The sequence below is a fragment of the Pinus tabuliformis genome, chromosome 3_1 (genome assembly GCF_031772625.1).
Source record: "Pinus tabuliformis cultivar Carrire ecotype Pingquan chromosome 3_1, CPIR1, whole genome shotgun sequence".
Lineage (NCBI taxonomy): Eukaryota > Viridiplantae > Streptophyta > Pinopsida > Pinales > Pinaceae > Pinus > Pinus tabuliformis.
The window spans coordinates 200,500,773-200,510,115 of record NC_142301.1 but is presented as its reverse complement, the minus strand read 5'-3'; positions in this window follow the sequence as shown (position 1 = coordinate 200,510,115).

Sequence of the window (9,343 nt, the reverse complement as noted above, 5' to 3'; positions counted from 1 at the left end):
TAACACAACCTCCCAACATCACTTCACTTAATTTTTGTGCAGATTTGGTTGTGAGTCCTTTGAGTTATCACATGAATTTTGTACCTCAACCTTTGTCTTCATACTCGAATGATCCTCCAGATGATACTATCTTGTGTTCTTCCATTCCAAACTCTACACTTGTTATGAACAAGGATCAAGCCATTGGTGAAGTTGGTGTTGCACAACCAACATGCATTGTCATTCATGAAAAGTATGACTGGGAGCTTGAGCATCAATACTCGGCGAAGGATGACCCCCTTCTTTCTAATCCTCCTCCGTTCTTTCCTGACATCTTTGTTGAACCCACCATTCATGATTTCTCTTATATATCTCCATCTACTGATGCACCCATTGTTGATCATTCGCAAAACACACGAGATGTTAGTCCATCATCTGACAACTGAGAGGATAAATTATTCATTGAAAATCCACTTGACTTTTCATCTGCCTTTTTTGGAAACACAGAGAGTGAATTTTTGTACTTCTAATCTACCTCTCTATTTCATTCATTAGATCATGTGGATGCCAATGAAATCATTGATTTTGCTGATCATAGCTGTAGTGATGTACTTACTCCCATATTCAATCACGATGATGATTCTATCGGAGTTGATTTTTCAAAGCCACCTATTTATGATGATCTATCTCTCGATGAAGTCAAAACCCACCAGACTGTCGAGGCACTTCAGCCCGAGCTGATGGTTATGTTAGGCCTTCGCTGTCTTGAGGTTGGTTTCATTTCTCATCAAGGAATTGTTGAAACACCCAAGGCTCGTCATCACTCGTCTGTATGCATTGAATATCAATCTCACACACAGATCATAATTCCTCCACTTGAACTACACGATCCCATTTCTCATGCATTGGAGGAATCTTACGTAGAAATCACATGTACATGATGCAAGTTATCGTTGTTTCTTTAGTTTGTTTGCATGTCATAGTTAAGAGTATGCATATCCTTGAAAACTACACGTAATGTCACACAACACCACAATAAGTCCATGGATTGCATGTCATGTATTTGCACTCACTTATGTTCCATGGACACTTTCAAACTTGGAGTGTGTTTGTATTCATTGTTATACCTTTCATGTTTGTTGGTTCACACAATTGTGTTACTTGCGAACCATGCCTTCACCAAAATGGGTCAACCAATGCACTAGTGGCTACATTGGAAGTATCACTTCATGTGATCAGGCGCATGCACCATTATATTAGGAGTAGGAGTAGTGTTTACTTTTGGTTGTTTGCTTGCATGGTTATTTTCTTACTTACCTCACATGTTTGTTTTTCTCCTTGCTTGTTTACTTTCCGCTTTTCTTTCTCATTTACTTCTTCTTCTACTTTGTTTTATGTTTGTTTTCTTGTTTTGTGCTTATAGGTTAGTTTCGCATGAATCCGTGTGTGACTCTTGAAACAAGTTGGGTAAAGTATAAGAGGCCTTGTGCAACTATCACTACTTCATTTGCCTCTGTATGAAGAACTTGTTATCTTTATTGCATGATACATCGATGGAAAATCCGTACTATTTGAAGTGAACCTTGGTGAAAACACAACGCTTGCACACTAACTAGTGTCACCTAATCTAGTCGATTGTTTTTGGGTTATTCCTTGTCATCTTAGTGAAGTAGAGTAAGGTCAAGGGGAAAATTTTAACAAGCATGTCAAAGGTATATATAAACTATTTCTCTGAAGGAACAACCTATTCTGCTCTCAATAAGTTGGGATCACTCTTCCGCCTCTCAAATGAATAAGTGTTATGCACAGTTATAAAAAATGAAAAGCAAAATTTTTTTAAAAATGAAAATGAATAAGGTGAAAGAAGAGAAAGTCTTCCTACGCAGAGAGGTGATTAAAGAAAATCCACTAGGGTACTAATTAGGATCGCTGGCAACATAGCCATGCTTGTGTTCGTGTGTGACTCCCTCGGGGTATTGTCCATGCTTGCTGGTAGTGGAGCAACACCAGAGATGAAATTACAAATTTGGCGGCTATACTACTTGTGCACTAATATACCCCTCAACCTCAATCGAAACAACTATGTTGGCTTGGCTTGCAATGTGTGTCGACCAACCAGGAGCTTGGAATATGCTACATCTTACAATCAAGCAAGTGCATAAACCGAGAAGAGCAGAGAATTGAACAATACTTCAGAGGTGTTAGACCTGCTTTTCAAGAACAAGGTCCATTCAGAGAGCTTGAGTTCTACCAGTGTGTCGCCAAGTGTTGTAGTAGCTATAAACACCCTACAAAATTTTTCCTTAGCTTTGTTTTGGAGCCTCCCTACCAACCATCCTCAACAGCATGTATTGCACTGTTAAGTACACAAGCTTCACTGGTTTCCTAGTAGCATGATATCCTGTGCATGTTAGCTTAGTGCATTCTTCTCACAAGGTGCTTCCCAGGACTTGGTCCAGCTGCTAGCTGAACAACTCCCTCAAGAAATTGCACAATTCTGGAGGGGAACTATTCTTCCCTCCAGAAATTGTGCAATCCTATTTGGCAGCCTGTTGGGCTCAGAAACTATGCAATCCTGCCAGTCAACCTTCTAAAATAAAACTATGCAATCTAACCTACCAGGATTGCTCAACCCAGAAATTGCATAATTTCTTTTGGTATCCAGCCCAATTTCCTCTCAGAAGTGCGCAAATTTCTCCCTTAGGCAAGTAGGTTGTTGCATGTACCATCGGGTTGACCGGTTCCACCCAGGTCTGAGAAAACTTGACTTGTATCCATGGGTTGCTTTTTCTTGAAATAGTAGAAGCAACATGAAAAAAGCATCCCTAAATTTCAGGGAGCTATTTTTAGTAGCTAGAGGTTACATGCAATGATCATTTTAGAATATTTCCTCCAAGTGTCTCTTTTTAGTAGATTTGTGGCATGCATGTCATGAGCCTCAAAATTATTTATTTAGCGCTTCAGAGCTCACTTCTTCACATTGATCTTAGAGCTCTAACATCCTACAACACATCTAGGAGTCTTCAACACATCCAAATCAGCTATTCTGGGTAAGTCTTCTTAGCTTGACTTTTGCAACATTTCTATCGCTTTTTGTCTTTTGGCTTGTCTGAGAGATGTTTGCTTGATTTCTATGAATGCTTATTGTTTTTTTCATGCACATTAGCCTGTACTAGCATCGTTTCAATTTTTGTTAGCATCTCATTATTTTCACATGCATGACACTGTTATGTACGAATGGTCCCTGATTTGGTGACTTGTTTTACACACATGCATGTTGTTTTGTTTTCTGAACCCTCCATTCATTGTTTACATGCACAATCATTCACTTCTACTTACACTCAGTATCGCCATGCATTCACATCCCCATTTGCTTTTAGTTGCCTGTTTGTGGGTCTGGGAAACCTTGACCCTTAGCCTACATCACCAAGATAGCATTGTGCAATACTGAGAGGGAAGGATATGCCTTCCTCCTAGTAAATGTGCATTTCTACCCAGTGAATAACCTCCAATATTGCATTTCCCAATTTTGAGGGGCAGTGACTGCAGGCCCCAAAAATTGCGCAATGTAACCACTGGGCCTACAACCCCTGCCAGTTGAAATTGCACATTGCATAATCCCAACAGCCAACAGGCTAGTTTGGATTGCACATTATGGATTTCTAGTAGCCACCCAACATCCAAGCAATCCGGACTACCTTTTGTGCAGTGTGGCAGCTAACCTCCCAGCCTCCCATGAAAAATTGTGCAATCCTTGCCAGTCAATCCCCAAGTATATGTCATGTCATTCGTCAAGTTTTATTTGGTTTTAGCTGAAATATTTCTTGCCATGCATGTCACCATGTCTTCAGATATAGCAGGTGCTCTTCTGTCGCTCAGCAGTTCAGGATCAATGGTTTCCAAGAGAGAGGGATCGAAGGACACCAACAGAAGCACAACTAGAGCAGAAGTTGAGCGAGTGTCTATAAGTTTGCCAACCTACAAAGACACCAAGTTGGTTATAGAAAAGGACATAAAGATGAAATGGCAAGAGGTCAGTGACGCATTTCTAGGCACATTTGGGGAAAACCTCGAAGACCGCCAAGTCTATGTGAACATCCACAAGTCCGGCTTGTATCGGATTGCATGTAGTGTCAGCGCAATGGAGATTGCTACCTTCAAGGAATAGGATTCTGAATAGATGTACCATATGCCGAAGCCCGCAATCACCATGGAGACACCCATCAACATACCTAGTAGCAATGCCAACTCTAGGGATATCTTGAAGAATTGGGTGAAGGAGTTGGCCAAATTCAAGATGACACCCAACCAGGTTTACAAGATGAAGATACTACGGAAGGCGTCTCAATACTTTGTCATATTTTCGTGTCGCTTGTATGCCTAAGAGAGCACAGAAACCTTCTCGCAAATTTGGTTGATCGTGTTGGACCAACTGGCTAATGAAGGTAAAGTATGCAACTAGTTCAACATGTTGGCTCACAGGTTGAAGGAACAGGTAGTAAGAGCTTGATGGTCACCCAAAGGTCAGAAAGCAGAAATCTACATGTCCACTTACATCTTGGATGCAATTGGTGCCCATCAAGAGTTCCCGGGCTTGAAGTGGGCATGCACATTAGCGGAGACCTATGTGAACACTTATTGTAAAATTTTATCTGAATGCAGCTTAAGAGGAGTTATCACACAGTTGTGCGATCATTTTGTCACCCTAGCGTACAAGATGATATTTGAGTAGGATATACATTCCATGTCGGAGGGAGAAATGAAGCTACTAATCGATATAGTGGATTGTTATGCCTCACCATCTAGCACCTTCATATGGATGTACATCACGAAGAAGCCTCTGTGTGTTTCGCCAAATTTTTCCTTGGACCAGCTCGTCATGTAGGAAGTATCATACCATGTCTCGACAGGATTGTCAGCTAGGCTCCACCGGAAGAAGAAGGAACCTTAGCCTGCTCTTCCGTTGTGGATCAGTTTATATGAGATACAAAATTTCAAGCATGTGAATGTCAAAGTAGAGGAGATCAAGAAATATCAATTCAACGCCCGAAGCTACAACGCTTATGACCCACATTATTTTGTAAATGATTATTGCATGAGAGTATAGTTTCAATGGATCCATGGGGCATGTCATTGGTCAGAGAAGGACCCATGGAGATATTTTTATATCTTCTTGAGGCCCAACGATTAGGTCAGCATCACTATGGAATGGTTAGTGAAGCAGAGTGAAGCAACATCTATGAGAGCACTAGCAACAATAGCAACATAGGTAAATATATCAACGTGTGACAAAGGTAAGAGGAAAATTATCAGCAGCACGAAGGTAGAACAAAGATACAAGTTCTGAGCAAACCCACTTGTGTAGAAAGCAACTTTGGCAATAGAAGTGAAGAGGAAATAGTGCGATAGGAGAAATGTGCAAAGGCAGAGAGAAAAATGGATAATAGAGGAAACAGAGAAGGAGTTGCATGAATTGAAGGAGAAAATTTGGAAGGAACATGTACAATAGGGGGTGAAACATGTATAGAGAGATGAAACTATGCCTGTATAGGTATTCGACTCTTCCAAAAAGCTGGCACCAAGCAGGCAAGGTTAGCAGTCACAAGAGAAGGACTTTGCTCAAGAGATTGAAAAAGCACTTGAGAAGATGGATACAGGATATGGAAAAATAGTAGTTATAGCAAGACATCGACCTCATGCCTCACCATCAATAGTTTGACCCACCAGCTTCACCAGATCTAGAAGTGAAGTAAGTCCCAAACGACCAAGGAGACACTGAAATCCTTGGAGAGAATCTAGAGGGAGAGATGCACAACATCTCATTCGATGGGAACCAGCACAGAGTTGTGCAATCTTGTAGAGTGTTGACTCCAGATGACCACAAATATCCTATGCAATTTAAGGAATGAGTGATCGTGTCTGATGTGTGCAAGCATCCAGCAGCATTGGCCGATGTTACCAAAGAATATGCAGAAGCCACTAGCTTGAGTGTTCATTTCTTGATAGTTGAGAATGATCGAATGGCTAAGAATTTACAGATGGACAAGCAAGGAGGAGAATTGCTTACAACAACTGCCTAATCATAGTTAAAGAAGGCAATACTGGATGAAGAATTGTCCCTTGACACAGTCATGTGGGCATTGTATTCCAAGTTTGGTACCATGCATAAGGCATTTTTCCGTCTCAATGGCTGGCAACAATGATGAGCCAGTGATCCAAAATGGATCCAAGAACTCTCTAAGTCTTTAAAAATTGATTAAAATATCAAAATAATCGCAAGATAAAAACTTCATAAAACAGTCGGATTACACTATCGAGACCCGAAAACACAAAAAAAATGATGAAACATAGGCTTAAGGAGCAATGCACAGTAGTCGTCAGATCTAGCTGATCAACGGTCCAGATCTAATTAGTAAATTGTAATTGGCACAGGCAGATGGAGGATATCAGCACATATCATATATGAGTTCCGATGGAAATCGACGGAGTCAATGAGGACTGTCGATCAAGCATGTAGATCAACGGCACACGTTGCATCACAACATCGCAATCAGCAACCACAATAAAGCACTTACAATGGCCCGGGGTTATCACAATATGCGATTGCGATCAATTGCATCGTGATATCGCAATTAGAGCTACACAGAGGAGCGGGTGTTATGCTCTTGACCGACAAGAAGATACCAAAATACCAAATATGTGAAGAAATATACCTAGAACACAGAACAATAAGAAATAATAGCAAGTATTTTATTATTCAGAAAGGAAAGTAGTGTTCACTTGCCTCTTCGACGGGGCAACCCCCAATAGAGTTAGGCTCAATTACAAAATAAGACACAATGCTCCTCGAGGGGAGTCTTTATCCTTTATTTAGGATTCATACATGCAATACCATGGGTCAATACCATGGTTCTTATTAATACCATCTATCTAATACCATGGCCCATTTGCAAGTAACTGTGGTCCCTTTTTTAAATGTGGATCAACCACTTACAATTATTAATATGGGCATTATTGACTCTTTACTTAACTATAACTACGACTCGATCCTATTACATAAATAATGGGGTTATGGTTGGACCCTAACATGCCCTCTCCCAAAAGAATAGCCTTGTCCTCAAGGGTGAAGCTAGGAAACTGTTGAAGGATAGTGGCTGGTTCCCAGGTCACATCTTCCAGAGAGGTTTCTTTCCACTTGACGAGAAATTCCTTGATCATGCGACCACGCAGGTGCTATTCTCATGTGTCAAGAACCTATTCAATTTCGAGCCAAATTGACCCTTCTTCATCCAATTCAGGTAGACTAGTTTGAATTCGATAATGGTTCCCAATCACTTTCTTGAGGCATGAGTCTTGGAAGACCAGATGGATTTTTGCAGTGGGTGGAAAAGCTATCTTGTAGGCAACTTCTCCAATGTGCTGAAGTACTTGATACGGTCCATAGAATTTTGGTGATAATTTCTGACAACCCTTGTCTTTGAGTGATGTTTTCTTATATGGTTGTAGCCTCAAAAATACCTGATCCCCTTCTCGAAATTGGCGTTCTGAATGATGTTGATCTTCCTGTTGCTTCATGCGGTTTTGAGCTTGATGGAGATTCTCTCTGAGGTGGACCAACATGATTCTGTGGTTTTGTAGGAGTCGATCCACTGCTTGTACCTTCGAGCACCCCTTGATATAAGAAGTAGGTGAAGGAGGGAGTTGACCATAAACTTCTTCATATGGATTCATTTTGGTGGTGGCATGATAGTTGGTGTTATACCACCATTCGACTAGAGGTAACCACTGTACCCATAGATGTTTATTTTCTGAAGTGAAACACCTAAGGTAGGTCTCCAGACATTTTTTGACTGCTTCAGTTTGACCATCAGTTTGGGGATGATAGGAAGTATTGAGTTGTAGCTGGGTACCTTGTAGCCTGAAGAGTTACTACCAAAAGTTACTAGTGAAGATCGGGTCACGATCAGATACAATGGAAGTGGGCATGCCATGCAATTTGAAGATCTGATCCATGAAAGATTGAGCTACGAAAGTCGGTCTGAAAGGGTTGGGTAGGGCGCAAAAATGAGCATAATTAGAAAGTTTTTCCACAACCACCATGATGACTGACTTGTTTCCTGACTTTGGAAGACCCGTAATGAATTCCATAGAAACCTCCATCCAGATTGAGGCTAGGATGGTCAATGGCTATAATGTGCCTGGGGATTTGATTGTTTCTCCTTTAAGGCACTCACATACATCACACTCAGCTACAAAATAAGAATGTCCTTTTTCATGCTTGTCCGAAAGAATGAACATCGAGTGCGAGCATAAGTCTTCTGAAAGCCTGAATGGCCTGCAGTGGGAGATGAGTGCAACTCCCCCAAAATGTGACTTTTGAGGGTGGATGTTGGTGATATCACGGCTCTGTCCTTGTAGCAAAGAATATCATCCTACCAAGATTAACCCGTTATGGAATTTGGATTCGCCTGCAATTTCTTAATAAGTTAGGAGAGCAAAGGATGTGAAAACCATTCCTTGCGAGCCTCTTCAATCCATTCTGGAATGGGAAGGGAGATTGCGAGTAGGGTGGTTTCCTCCTTAAATTAGTGTGATAATGCATCTGCTATGACATTTTCACACTCTTTCTTTTAAATTATCTCATAATCATAACCCAACATTTTGGCAAGCCATTTATTTTGTTCTGGCAAGGATAGGCATTGCTCCACAAAATATTTAACGCTTTGATGATTTGTGCGGATTTGGAAACGCTGCCCCAATAAGTATGGTCGCCAGGTATCTAATGCATGTAAGATGGCCATCATTTCCTTCTCATAGGTACATTGTCCCAAATTTGTCACACTTATTTGTTGGCTAGTGAAGGCCAAAGGTCGACCTTCCTACATTAAGAATGCCCCAATACCCGTACCTGAAGCATCACATTCAGTCACAAAAGATTTGGTGAAGTCGAGTAGTGCTACTAAGGGAGTGGAACACATGGAATGTTTGAGAGCTATAAATGCCTGTTGCACTTCATCATTCTAGAGAAATGATTTTTTCTTGAGGAGGTGAGTGAGGGGCCTAGAAATGTGACCATAATTGCAGACAAATTTTCTATATTAGCCCGTGAGACCAAAAATTCATCTCATGCTCTTCAATGTCTTTGGTTGAGGCCAATCCTATATTGCCTGGATCTTTTTGGGGTCCACCCTGACACCTTCACACCCCACAATGTGGCCTAAATACTCAACTTCTTCCATGCCAAAAGAGCACTTGGATATCTTGACAAATAATTTATGCTTCGAGATTAGTTGCAAGAGCATATCTACATGCTGAAGATGTGTGGCCCAGGTGCGGCTGTAGATGAGGATGTCATCAAAGAATA